This window comes from Cherax quadricarinatus, chromosome 1 (genome assembly GCF_038502225.1).
Source record: "Cherax quadricarinatus isolate ZL_2023a chromosome 1, ASM3850222v1, whole genome shotgun sequence".
NCBI classification, from domain to species: Eukaryota; Metazoa; Arthropoda; class Malacostraca; order Decapoda; family Parastacidae; genus Cherax; species Cherax quadricarinatus.
The window spans coordinates 10,401,593-10,414,307 of NC_091292.1; the positions used below are offsets into that span (position 1 = coordinate 10,401,593).

At 42.7% G+C, this 12,715-nt stretch overlaps 1 long non-coding RNA gene across 2 annotated transcripts in view; it reads left to right on the top strand.

The window, feature by feature from the left end:
* The first annotated feature begins 247 nt into the window (after nt 1-247).
* LOC138852856 (uncharacterized) overlaps nt 248-12,715 on the top strand; it is a 99,419-nt gene continuing 86,951 nt past the window's right edge. For both annotated transcript variants that reach the window (XR_011392134.1, XR_011392133.1), the window contains exon 1: nt 248-384. This is a non-coding gene — a long non-coding RNA (uncharacterized lncRNA). The remainder of the gene's footprint in view (nt 385-12,715) is intronic.

Here is a 12,715-nt window from a genome sequence, read left to right on the forward strand (position 1 = left end):
CTCTCTCTCTCCCTCTCTCTCTCTCTCTCTCTCTCAATCCCAAGAAAGAACTAGAAACCCTTGTATCTCCTTCCCTGTAAGGCGTAAACCAGTCGATTGCTCTCAAACTTATTAACCTCTATCATGAATGGCTGTGCCATAGTTTGCTGGTGGGATTTTCCAGTTTGCCTTGCTTGTCAGCGCCATCTCTGTGTTAGAGACAGGCACGTTCAGTGAGTTTCAAGCCTGTCTCAGGGCAGTTTCTCTTTCTTCTCTGCCTGTTTCTTGTGAAGCTAGGAGAGAGAATCTACTTCACCTCTCGTAGAACGTCCCTCTAGTCCTCGTAAATAACGTTGATTAGATCGTCTTTCTAGCATTCACGGATTTTTGCTTCATGCTCTGAAGGTAGGTTTCAGCATTTACCTCATCTTGGCATACCGTAATTTTCTCCCGTTTGTTGCCCTTTTGATATGGCCTTCATCAGCTTGTTACTTGTTAAGCATATAAACTGTTGTTTCTTTATTGTGTGTGTGTCTGGCCGCAGAGCTTGCTTTTCTAGCAGAATTGCCCTTCTTATTTGTGTATATATATATTGAGACGAGCATTGGACATACAGTTTACACATCTAGTGTCGTTGTAAATGACGTGACTTGCATTAAATGGGGGGGGTAGGCAAAGGTTGGAGCAGCATAACAAAATCACATGTATTTGTGTGTGTTTTTTTTGTGTGTGTGCATGTGTGCGTGTGTGTGTGTGTACTCACCTAACTGTGGTTGCAGGGGCCGAGACTCGGCTCCTGGCTCCGCCTCTTCACTGACCGCTACTGGGTCCTCCTCTTTCTGCTCCATGAGCTTTATCATACCTCGTCTTAAAACTATGTATGGTTCTTGCTTCCACTTTATCACTTGCCAGACTATTCCACTTCCTAACAACTCTGTGGCTGAAGAAATGCTTCATAAGGTCCCTTTGGCTTATCTGAGTTTTCAGCCTCCAATTGTGATCCCTTATTTCTGTGTCCCATCTCTGGAACATCCTGTCTCTGTCATCCTTATCTATTCCACGCAGTATTTTGTATGTTATCATGTCTTCCCTGACCCTCCTGTCCTCCAGTGTCGTCAGACCGATTTTCCTTAACCTTTCTTCGTAGGACATTCCCCTTCGCTCTGGAACCAGCCTTTGCACTTTCTTTAATTTCTTAACATGCTTGACCAGGTGTGGGTTCCAAACTGGTGCAGCGTACTCCAGTATGGGCCTGACGTACACAGTGTGTTTGTTTGTGTGTGTGTGTGTGTGTGTGTGTGTGTGTGTGTGTGTGTGTGTGTGTGGGTTTTATGTGTGCTTTATGTATGTATGTGCTTGCGTGTGTATCTGGGCGCATGCGCGCCCCATGAAATCCGTAGGCGAATAAAAAGTCTAAATATCGGCCTATCTTATTTACATAAACCGCTCTTAACTGCACACTCCTTGCTGCAACACTGCCCAAAAAATCCTCTGGCGTTTCCGCGTAGCTGGACCGAGACAGATAATCTATACAGACTCTGTTAAAGGTCACTTCTTTCATTTCCCCGTTTTATCTGGGTTAATCATTAAAAAAGGGGGGGAAATCACATTAAAAATATATTTATATTTGATAGCGTTCTTTTTGAAGACAATTTTTGAAATGACTTCTGTGATGATAACTTCCAGTTCGCTTATAACATTTTTTCAAAAGTTAAAGGGAAACGTTGAAGGGAAGTTATTTTTTTGTATATTATAGGACATTGCTAATGTAAGTGTTATTACTTCTAAGATTGCTTTAGTTTTTCGTAGTAATAATTAGTTTCTATGCATAGTTACTTTTAAATATTTTTTTTTCAGCTATTATGTAATTAAAATGCATTTTGAATGGGTGGAGGTTATAATCATAACCATAATTTTTAAAAGGGTGGAACGGTAAGCCAGCGAAAGGCTTCGGTCAGGTGACCAAAAGCTCCAGTGGCGGGTCAACACGTGAATAAGATTTTTATGACAAATATTACTTTCAAAAATTAACATTTAATATTAAATGTTTAAAAATGCTTTACTTGACACAAAAATTGCTTTTTAATTGGCAATTTTGCAATAATAATTATTACTACTACTGTTACATTTATTTTTTGTCGAGTATATTCTGCAGTCAGTGCCAGAGCATGACACAGCATGTTTACTCCGAGAGGTGTATTTCTCTCAGAGTATATACGCTAAGAGGTTGCAGAATAACCCCCATTTGGATGTAAATCTTTAGCTTAAGATCTTTCGCACTCTGTACGTCATCAGGAGCTGTGAAGTGTTACAATCCTAGCAAATGATAGCGGGAAAATTTCCCCCTACTGTTGCTAGTCTTCCAACATTGCCTAACTCCTGATGACGCACAGAAAGTACGAAAGATCCTGAGGTAAAGATTTCTATCCCCATGTGGCTTATTCTGCGCTGTTAAAATCGCCTGTTTGCGATTATATTGCATGCTAAGTTTATTTTAAACCCTCTATTTAAGGAATTAAAGTTTCTTGTCTAGTGGTGGAAAGGTTACACGCAGCCTCGATGACCCTCGTGTAGTCGATAGACTTTAAGCCCCATTTACCAAGTAATCGCGGTTTAAAAGGAATTTAGAAGACAGAAGAAATGTGAACCAGCATACAAAATTTTGCCAGGAAGAAGGAGGAGTTTTCAGAGCAAAGTCAGACCACTATCTAATGATTATGCCTGATCAGCCAGGTTGTTATGACTCACGAAATCGTAATGACACGATTGCAAACAAACCATACCACGGGCGGGGATAGAACCCGCGATCAGAGAGCCCCAAAACTCAGGTTGTTATGATGGCTGTGGGCCTGTGAGTGATTATTAGCAACAGCCTGGTTGACCAGGAGTGGAAAAACACACGAAATTTCATATTCAATTTAAGAAAAGGTTAAAACGTGAAAAACTCCGTGGAGTGAAGTATATTGTTTTTTTAATTAAGCTAAAATAATCTTTGCAAATATGTAAATTACTAAATGTCAATTTTCAGAGTTTCATAAGTGAAAATTTTAAATAAAATTCACATACGGAACTATTATTTTTTTTATTTTTATTATTATTATTATTATTATTATTATTATTATTATCATAAATAAGCGCTAAGCTCACAAGCGTCATACAGGAGCATAACACAACTGTTAGTTAAAATAATCCTTCATCAAAATAACCCAAGAAATTAATAGGTTATTGATGATAAGTGTAAAAATCAAGAAGAATCCACGTATCTCGTTCTATTCTGCTGAAAAGGACCTCAGATGGAGGTCTTAATATATAGTTTTATCTCATTTCGTGTTTCTGCCATGACGTGAATTTTAACTTTTATGAATTGTAAATATGAATCAGTGTGGCTAATCGTGTGTGGGATTTTTCTGAGGGTGTTGAGCTACATCTCCTGGGCCTCTCAAGGGTATTGAACTACATTTCCTGGGGCTTTCTCTTAAGGGAGTTAGACATATCCTGAGCAACCTGCAAGTGTTGAACTGCAGTGTCTGTGTTCCTTTTAGGGTATAGTGTTACAGCTGCTGGTCCCTTTTCGCAATTTTTCTATTTATGCTTTTCCTTCGTCTCTATTTATTCACTTTGTTCGTTTTCATTCCCGTCTTTCGTCTCGTTCACTGCCAGGCTAAACTTCTGCACTCGTAATTCCATTTACTCAATAAACCTTTCTTTCCTGTCGCTCTCTTCCCCTCCATCACCCCATCTCTTCCTTCTCTCCCTCTATTCCTCTCTTCTTTTGTTGTTCTTTCCCTTACTCTCCCCTCCTTCCATTTCTCACTCCAGCTTTCAATCTGTTTCTCATTCTGTAAATCGTATCTTTTCTGTTATCATCTTACTGCTAGTCTCCTACTTTCTCCCAGTTATGCTTCCTTCCTCTCTCTAGCTTTCATGCTTCCTTTTTCTACTCCCCTCTGTCATTCACTTCCCTCTTTCCCTCCCTTTTCTTCTCCCCACCCTCCATCTGTTATTCCTCGCTCTCCTTCGGTCTTCTACCTCCTTTCCTCTCTATCTCCCTCTCTCCGGCAAGACTCAACTGATTTTCCCAGAAAGTCTCTGCAGATGCTCTTTTTAAGTGCCACTTCCTCCTCTGGGCACGACTCCAAAAAAAAGTCTAAAAAAAGTTTATTTTGAGTATATTTTGAAGAAGTCCATCTTGGAACGACCTAGAAGAATGAAGCGTTTGAGAGAGAAAGAGAGAGAGAGAGAAGAGGTTTCTTATAGGATGGGTGAAGGTGTTGAGTGCCTGATGTGGCCGCAGCGTCTTTTGAGAGCGAACTGAAAGTCAAGTCTTGTAGGGAAACGATCAGAACCTTCAGACCTCGCATACCATCCACGATGCCAAAGAATCTCTTGGTTCTGTTTTGAGATAAAAAAAAAAAGGTAGCTTTTGGATGAGAGTTCAAGCATCAGATATTCCGTAAAATTGTTATTTTTAACATTATTATTATTATGATAGGGAAGCACTAATCACAAAGGGGTCATAGTAACAGGAAGGTAGCTGCAATTCTTTGAGTCAGAGAGCCCTTCACCAGCAACAAGGTGTCCATTTACTTCTGAACGGTGGACCATCTTCGTCACTTGCAGTTGTTTTGATTAGGACAAATATAGCGTCTTTTTGGTGTAGCCTGGATAAGCATTTCTCGTGTAAACACTGATTGCTCCTTCAAGAACAAGAGCGGCTCTATCATGGTTAAGGGCTGACAAATATGTTACTTAAAGATTAATCTCCAATCTGATTTTTTTATGATTTTTTTTACTTAACGAATCTAAGAGTCCTTTTTTATCTCTCAGCTAATTTAAGTAAATTTAGAGAGAGAGAGAGAGAGAGAGAGAGAGAGAGAGAGAGAGAGAGAGAGAGAGAGAGAGAGAGAGAGAGAGATTAGCAGTATAAAGTATCATCTTCCTCCTTCCCTCTCACTTCCTCCTGCTCGGCTGCGCCGCTATAAGAGCCTGGCTAACTTTTTCCTAGCTGGGCGGAGCTGCGGTAGTGCTCCAGCAAAGCTAATTTCGAACAGGCTGCACCGTCTCTATCTCATCTTGCAACTACACGCGCGCGCGCGCGCGCGCACACACACACACACACACACACACACACACACACACACACACACACACACACACACACACACACACACACACACACAAGGTAACAGAAGTAAGACACGAGAGAGAGGGGTGGGTAGATTGCGTTTTCCTAGACTGCAGGAAGGCCTTTGACACAGTTCCCCACAAGAGATTAGTGCAGAAGCTGGAGGATCAGGCGCATGTAAAAGGGAGGGCACTGCAATGGATAAGGGAATACCTGACAGGGAGGCAGCAACGAGTCATGGTACGTGAAGAGGTATCACAGTGGGCGCCTGTTACGAGCGGGGTCCCACAGGGGTCAGTTCTAGGACCAGTGCTATTTTTGATATATGTGAACGACATGATGGAAGGAATAGACTCTGAAGTGTCCCTGTTCGCAGATGACGTGAAGTTGATGAGAATTAAATCGGACGAGGATGAGGCAGGACTGCAAAGAGACCTGGACAGGCTGGACATGTAGTCCAGTAACTGGCTTCTCGAATTCAGTCCAGCCAAATGCAAAGTCATGAAGATTGGGGAGGGGCAAAGAAGACCGCAGACAGAGTATAGGCTAGGTGGACAAAGACTACAGACCTCACTCAGGGAGAAAGACCTTGGGGTGACCATAACACCGAGCACATCACCGGAGGCACACATCAACCAAATAACTGCTGCAGTATACGGGCGCCTGGCAAACCTGAGAATAGCGTTCCGATACCTTAATAAGGAATCGTTCAAGACACTGTACACTGTGTATGTTAGGCCCATACTGGAGTATGCAGCACCAGTCTGGAACCCACACCTGGTCAAGCACGTCAAGAAGCTAGAGAAAGTACAAAGGTTTGCAACAAGGCTAGTCCCAGAGCTCAAGGGAATGTCGTACGAGGAAAGGTTAAGGGAAATCGGACTGACGACACTGGAGGACAGAAGGGTCAGGGGAGACATGATAACGACATACAAGATACTGCGGGGAATAGACAAGGTGGACAGAGATAGGATGTTCCAGAGAGGGGACACAGGGACAAGGGGTCACAACTGGAAGCTGAAGACTCAGACGAGCCACAGGGACGTTAGGAAGTATTTCTTCAGTCATAGAGTTGTCAGGAAGTGGAATAGCCTAGCAAGTGAAGTAGTGGAGGCAGGAACCATACATAGTTTTAAGAAGAGGTATGACAAAGCTCAGGAAGCAGAGAGAGAGGGAGGACCCAGTGGCGATCGGTGAAGAGGCGGGACCAGGAGCTGAGTCTCGACCCCTGCAACCACAATTAGGTGAGTACACACACACATACATACACACACACACACATACACACACACATACACACACACACACATACACACACACATACACACACACATACACACATACACACATTCACACACATTCACACACATTCACACACATACACACACACACACACACACATACACACACACACACACACACATACACACACACACACACACACATACACACACACATACACACATACACACACACACACATACATACAAGCACTTCAGTAACCGAGTTGTTAGGAAGTGGAACAGTCTGGAGAGCAATGTAGTGATTGCATGATCCACACAGCTTTATGAAAAGGTAGAATAAAGCTCGTGGGGTAGAGAGTGAAAGCAGCGACCAGTGAAGAGGTGGGGCCAGGAGCTATGAATCGACCCCCTGCAACCAGAATTCAGTACAGTTAGGTGAGTACACACAAATCCCGTATTTAGCAGGCGAATCTCAAGACTCCCACCTACCCCACCATAATAACACTACTAGATCTCCCCTCCTCTAAAACTATAACCTCTAGCCCTCCCACTGAAACAACATGCACTTCAACCCCCAGCCTCGCCTCTCCTCTTCTTGCAAATGAGCAACAGAGAACAAAAGAAATTAAACCAAATAAAGTAAAATAAAGAAAACTCAGAGTATGGTACGCAAATGTGGAAGGAATATCAAACAAGACTGACGAACTGAAAGAATGTTAAGAAGAGGTAAATCCAAACATCAGAGGCGAAATAAGCTTCAAATATAATAGATGCAGTATTTTTAGCAGGATATCAAGTAATGATGGAAGAAAAACAGGAGAGGGAGAGGAGTTACTCTGCTGATCAGAAATCAGTGGAGTTTTGAGGAACAATCAATGACTACATAGTGGACACAGACAAGACAAAGAAGACTGAGAAGCCTGATCTTACACTGACCTTTCTTATGCAATTATTCCTCTTCGGGAGGGAAACTCCCTGGTTAAAAGTCATGCAGAAGGGAGACGTTCTGGTCAATAGCCCTGCACGAGAGAGAGACTCTGGTTAAGAGTCTTGTGCAGGAGAGAGACTGGTCAAGAGTCGTTGTGCAGGAGGGAGACTCTCTGGTCGAGAATCCTCGTGCAGGAGGAAGACTTTCTGATCAAGAGTCCTCGTGCAGGAGGGAGACTCCCTGGTCGAGAGTCCTCGTGCAGGAGATAGACCTCCTAGTCAAGAGTCCTTGTGCAGGACTCCCTGAAGACAAGAATCCATCGTTGGCGCTGCGTAAATAAAAGGGGAGAACTCTATTAAGTGAAGACCGATGCACCAGGATTCAATTGCTTGAAAGAATTCTTGGGGGAAGAGTATTGGCCAGCCGGCGTCTGTGCTTGCTGCTTTCATTTGTTTTTTTTTTTACTTGTTTGTGTTAGCTGTCTCTTTTTACTGTTTGTGCTTGTTTGCTTCATGGGTTTTGTGTGCTTCTTCGTTCTCTCTTCCTAAAACGTGTCTGTCTATAAAATTGTCATACACTGTATCTGCTGTTTGAAGACTTGCATTGTCTCTAGCAGCTGTTTCTCTCTATCTCTTTCTCTCTCTCTCTCTCTCTCTTTGTACACATGCAGAAGTAACATTAGCAATACCCGTAGTGTGTTAGACATCACTAAATATAACACTGCAGGTTATCGGTTACCTGACTGCCTTCCAGTAAGTATCCGGGACGGTGACACTGAACAATTCATCTTAATACGAAGACTTATATCAGGTGACTTCTCCTGATGACTTTCTAGCATAGTTTCAGTATTGCTCCCTAAGGATCTGAAACTAGGAATTTTATTTTTTCTGTGAGGTTGAAAGACAGTAAAGGATCCAGTATCGTGGTCAGATGTACTGAAACTTTATTTTCTTCCAGTTTTTATTTTCCTCGGGATAGAATTTTGTTTATTACTCCCTCTTTTGTAATCCGTTCGATGTTTTGATTAAAAATTCCTCAGTGTGTAGTCTGTCACTTCCTGGTCATATATATGAATATGCCTTGGCAAAATCCATGTCACAATAAATGTACGAAATTATGAGATAAATGAAATCAATGAAATCTTCGATAAATTGGCGCAGCTGCTACAACCCCTAGGTTACGTTAGGTGAAATTTGTTTCCATATTAAAAATTCATCAGACAGTATATCATACGAAAGTATGAAATTATTGTTTGCACGTTTCTGGAATTTCTGGAAATTAATTTTCTTAGGGTTTTACTTGTAGTAGTTGGAGTGATAGGGATTAGATATTTACTGAATTAACAGGGATCAGCAGGCCTCCTGGCCCTTGCTAGGCAGGTCCAGGTCAACTACTGGCCCAAACCAGTCAGGTCAGAGTCACATCCACTCAGGAGGAGGGAACACTTCAGCAGTCCCACTGGTCCAAGCTAGTCAGGTCCAATAAGGTTATCAAAGTTTATTAGGTAGCATTGAAAATGGGTTGGGCAAATATTTTTATTAGAGGGTTTGAGGTTGAGAAGAACCTGGCTAGTATAGGCCAATAGGCCTGTTGCAGTGTTCCTTCTTTCTTATATTTTTATTTCACGCAAGTCCTGGTTATATCCATTTAGTTTAAGAATGCATAGTTTTATTTATCTTTTCAGTATAAGTGTCTGTTTTTGCAGCAGTGATCTAGAAATTGCGATAGGCTGCATCAACTCGCTCTAAAGTCATGTTAACTTGAGTTGTTACTTTCAGACCTTTCCATAAAACTGGTAATTTGTTTTCTTATCACCCACTCAAGCACTTTTACGTGTAGGTTAGTGAGTCCGGACTGTAGTTTTCGGCCATCTCCGCCGCCTCTTTCGTAAATTTGGGCTGTCGGTAGTTTTTAAGGAATTTGAAAGTTCGTCCAATTTTCAACTCTTTCGCCAAAGTACACTCAGCTCACGTACTGGGCGTATTCTGCATTTAAAAGAAAAGTCATTTTCAGAAATTCGGCCACAACAATTTCTTTGCGTGATTTGCTTTATGTGGGATTTATTGTCAAGTTCGTTGGGAAACTATCTTGAAAAAATATAAACACAGAAACAGTATAATGTGATCCTTTATTGGCAATGTTTCGCCCATCTTCCCTAAATGACCAAACACCTCAACTATCCCTTTAGAATTTCTTTAATAGTACTCTTTATACCGAAGCTCCGTCTTCTTCCATTTATTTATTACTTATTCTCCATATATTTTCAACACTCGTAGGTCTCCACGGTCTCCAGCCTTCTTCCTCACCGCTTCCCCATGACTACATCACGGAAGATACACCCCCCTAACACTGGGTGCATCACACTGACACCACTGGTACAACATACCCATACACTAGGTGCAACACACCCACGCCCTGGGTGCAACACACCCACGCCCTGGGTGCAACACACCCACGCCCTGGGTGCAACACACCCACGCCCTGAGTGCAACACACCCACTCCCTGAGTGCAATACACCTATATCTCGGGGGTAACATTCCCGCATCCTACCAAAAGTTTGACTCCACAATAATCAAAGGACTTTTTCTTCTTTTGTATCTGTTGACAAACTTCTTTCTTTCCACAAATTACTAAAAACTTCTGTAACACTTTTTATCTATTCAATGATTCACTTCATCTTTCGTAGATTGATAAATAATTGGACACGTGTATGCGAAAATAAATTGCTAGTAGGCACAAGACAGACTTCAAAAAAAATATTTGATAGGCTAAAAAACAATCATTCAAACACATAAATGGAAAAGCTTAAATGCGTCCAATTTCAATAGAATAAAAAATAATATAATTCCAATCGACCGAGCCCCAAAAAACATTTGAGAGAACACCAACTATATTCTGTCGAAATAAATATATTACAGCAAATCCGATATGGGCCATTACCTACAGTTTACGAAATATATGTTCCCACAGTCAAACGTTCAGCGCTTTACTGTGTGTGTGTGTGTGTGTGTGTGTGTGTGTGTGTGTGTGTGTGTGTGTGTGTGTGTGTGTGTGTGTTTGTCATTCACTTATTTGTGGTTACAGGGTCGAGTCTCGGCTCCTGGCCGTACTTCTTAACATGCTCCTTGACAGTTTCACTCCTATCCTCGAGGACCTTGTCATACCAGTTCAAAAAAAGCACGAATGAAGCCTGACTCCACTACTAGGTCGTCGAGGTCATTTTACTTCCTGACTCGTCTGTATTTAACTTCCAACTCTTGTACCTGTTTCCCGCTTCTCGAACCGGCTATCCCAGTCCCCCCGAAATCAAGTCTCTTGAGTATTTTGCATATGGTTATCATGTTTTCCCTGGTCCTTCTATCCTTTAAATATCTTCGGGTTCAGTTTCTTAAGCCCCTCCTTATGGATCCTCCCTCTTAGCTTGCAACTAGCCTCGTTGTATATCTTTACACTTCCACCGTGTTGCGAGTCGTGTTAGCTGCTACTCGATGTTTGTGTACATGTATTTCTCTCTTTTCTTTTTCTCTTTCTTTATCTCTCTCTCTCTCTCTCTCTCTCTCTCTCTCTCTCTCGCATCCTTATCCTCGTATACTGCATCACTTCCGCCCAAGCCTCGTAGTTCATCTTTCCGTCCTGGCCAGGAAGAATTAAGGGTGCATAATATTTCAAACACTGGCTCCTGTATTATGCCAGGTAAACTTAGTTGTTTTACATCTTCAAGTTTTGAGGCCAAGAGTTCTTATCCTCCCTAATCCATTTACCGGCCAGTAGCTGTCCTACCTCAGCTCATTTACAGGCTAAGAGGTCTTATCCTGTCTGAGCTCGTTTATAAGCTAAGAGATATAATCTTATATACATTATTTATATGTACAAGCCAGTAGCTGCTATCCTACCTTAACTGAATCATTTACAGGCCGAGAGCTGTTATCCTGTCTCAGCTCATTTAAAAATTCAACCTCATTTACGCTTATCGATAAAAAACTTCCAAAATATTTGAAATATTTACTCTCACGTAACCGTCATTTTTATGCTTTACTCAGTTTACTGGAATCAATACAAAATAGATCTTTATTATAATAATATTCAAGGGGAGCGCAGAGCCCGTAAGGATCATTCAGCATGATGGAAATGTATGGCAATTAGGAAGGAGATGGTAGCTCCAAATTCTTTGGATCGAGATCCCTTCACAGACATCAAGGTGACCCTCTGGAAGCGTTTCCGAGTCTTGAATAGGAAAACATACGACAGAATCTCCTCCAAACTGTATTTACCTTGAGTATATTTACACGGAGAAATATAGGCCTTTGAGATTGTTTACCTTTGCTCACTGAGAGCTCAGTGGAGCAAGCCTGTAACCTTATTACTGCGCCATTGGATCACTGTTGTTATTGACCAATAGTTCACCCCTCTGGCGGCAGTGTTGCCAGAGCGACACAACCAAAACGGATAGGTAATGTGCCTCCCTCTGGCACCGCTTGTCACTGCCCAGGGTGATCAGTCAACACTCATCTATTAATTTAGCCCAGTGCCGGCACATTGAAGGAGTCGCCTGATGCAGTAAATATTGCAGTAGTAGCAGCAGTGGCACCAGCACCACCAGCACCAGCACCACCACATCGTCTACCACCCTCACCATCACAAGCAGCAGCACCAGCAGCAGCAGAAATAGCAGCAGTGACACCAGCACCTCTGCCACCCCTCAACCCAACCACTCCCCACCATCGCCACCAGCACTTGCAGCAGTAGTGCTAGCAACAGCTCCACTAGTAGCACCAGTAACAGCAATAGTAACAGCACTAAAAACATCTGGAGCAGAAGTATAACCAGCAGTAGAAGCAGAGACATAAGCAGCAACAACAAAATTGTTAGAAGCATTAGTGCTAGTAGCAGCGAGACAGAGGTAGCAGCAACACTAGGAGCAGGAATGGCAGCAACACTAGGAGCAGGAATGGCAGCAACACTAGGAGCAGGAATGGCAGCAACACTAGGAGCAGGAATGGCAGCAACACTAGGAGCAGGAATGGCAGCAACACTAGGAGCAGGAATGACAGCAACACTAGGAGCAGGAATGGCAGCAACACAAGGAGCAGGAATGGCAGCAACACTATGAGCAGAAATGGCAGCAACACTATGAGCAGAAATGGCAGCAACACTAGGAGCAGAAATGGCAGCAACACTAGGAGCAGGAATGGCAGCAACACTAGGAGCAGGAATGGCAGCAACACTAGGAGCAGAAATGGCAGCAACACTAGGAGCAGGAATGGCAGCAACACTAGGAGCAGGAATGGCAACAACACTAAGAGCAGAAATGGCAGCAACACTAGGAGCAGAAATGGCAGCAACACTAGGAGCAGAAATGGCAGCAACACTAGGAGCAGGAATGGCAGCAATACTAGGAGCAGGAATGGCAGCAATACTAGGAGCAGGAATGGCAGCAA